General features: G+C 30.8%; 1 non-coding gene across 1 annotated transcript; it reads left to right on the top strand.

Annotated features, from left to right (window-relative positions):
* The first annotated feature begins 284 nt into the window (after positions 1 to 284).
* Positions 285 to 393, top strand: LOC112098657. The gene has a single exon (XR_002905767.1). It is a non-coding gene; the product is annotated as a small nucleolar RNA R71 (small nucleolar RNA).
* The last annotated feature ends 1,469 nt before the right edge of the window (positions 394 to 1,862 follow it).

The raw sequence follows: 1,862 nt of genomic DNA, 5'->3' as shown, positions 1-1,862 counted from the left end.
ATGCTTCGACTTTTCTAGCTAAGGATGCAAATTTGGCTTGAAAATCATGGTCTTCCCTAAGGTTATGCATACCTCCACCAGATGGAGATGACTGAGGTTTACTTGATGACTCATAAGAACCAACTGTATCCCATTGTTGTGCATTCTTTGCTATATAGTCAAGATAATCTAATGCATCTTTAGGACTTTTATCCCTAAACTCACCATTACACATCATTTCAACGACTTGTCTACCTTGAGATGTTAATCCCTCGTAGAAATAAGACACTAACCTCCACGTTTCAAAACCGTGGTGTGGGCAAATGTTAAGTAGTTCTTTAAACCTATCCCAACATTGGTAGAGGGTTTCTCCTGCTTTTTGAGTGAAGGTGGTGATTTATCTTTTGAAAGAATTTGTTTTGTGGGGTGGGATGAATTTTTTCAAAAATTATGCTTGTATTTCATTTCAAGTTCTGATAGATTCTAACCTAAGATTTTGTAGCCAAGTTTTAGCTTTATCCTTTAGTGAGAAAGGAAAAAACTTAAGCCTGATTATATTCATGCTACAAATTTGATCAGTACATGTGTTACAAACTTTCTCAAATTCCCTTAAATGCAAATATGAATTTTCAAACTCAAAACCATGAAAAGTATGAAGAAATTGAATGATACCAGGTTTGAAATTAAAACGTGATGCATCAGGAGGAAAAATTATGCATGATGGTGACCCTGTTCTACTAGGATACATAAAGTCCCTAAGGGTCCTAGGCTGTTCATGAAGATTTTGTAAGGCTTGGTTATCTTCATGCTCTGAAAAATTATCAGCTCCTATGTTAGCCATATCTAAGGGTGGTGAAAGTGATCTCATAATTAATCTGCCACTATTTGTACGAGACCAACGACGTATGTAATGCTAATGTTGTGTGTTGAACCAATGATGCATAAAATGCTAAATGAAAATTGCAAGAATAAAAATAAACTAGAAATTAAATTACCAAAAAAATGGTAAATAAAAATAAACAAACTGAAAATAAATAAAAAAATAAATTAGGCGGTGAAACCAGCCATAAAAACAATGTAATTAAAGGAAACAATCAACAAAATATTAGGCAGTATTTTAGAACCAGCTATAAAACAAAATATAAAATTAAATAAATTAATGTACAAGAATAAATAAACTTAAATTAAAATGTTAGGCGGTAGAACCGACCATATAAATAAAAATAAATAAATTATCAAATTTAAATAACAGTCAAGCGGTAGAACTGACTATTTAAAATAAACAAGAAAAGTAAATTGTAGAAATTTAAAGAAATAAATTCGGCTTGAGGACTGATTTGCAAAAGTTTCTGGGCTAAAATGAAGTTTCTCACAAATGTTTTAGATAATGTTAAAATTTGAAGAGAAGAGGGGTGCTAATTGAAGTTTTTTCAAAAAGAAAATAAAATAGAATGACAGAAAGATAGTAATGACAAAAAAAAAATAATAAAATAAAGATAAACTAACACCAAATTTAGAAAACTCCCTGGCAGTGGCGGCAAAAATTTGACACGACTCAAAAGTGTATTACTTCCAAGTATAAGAGTGTCTAGTTATAATATAAGTCGGTGAGTCGGGGGTCAAACCATAGGGAATTTAAAATCTAGTTGTCAATTTGTTAAACAAAGAAATTTAATTGCGAGAAAAGAAATTATTTGAAATCGATTTAGAAATAAGCTAAGGTTACGAGATCCCCTTTCAGTATTTAAACTATAATTTTAATACTTTCTCATTTTTTATATTGTGTCTCACTTTTACCAGTTAATTATTATATCATTTAATTCTCAACTAACTATGTGTGTGAATAAGCATGGAATCAAGTACCTAATGTGCCACACTATATT

This window comes from Citrus clementina, unplaced genomic scaffold, assembly GCF_000493195.1.
Source record: "Citrus clementina cultivar Clemenules unplaced genomic scaffold, Citrus_clementina_v1.0 scaffold_5, whole genome shotgun sequence".
Classification (NCBI taxonomy): Eukaryota; Viridiplantae; Streptophyta; class Magnoliopsida; order Sapindales; family Rutaceae; genus Citrus; species Citrus x clementina.
The sequence above is the reverse complement of the archived record's forward strand: the minus strand, read 5'-3'. Positions and strand labels throughout refer to the sequence as shown.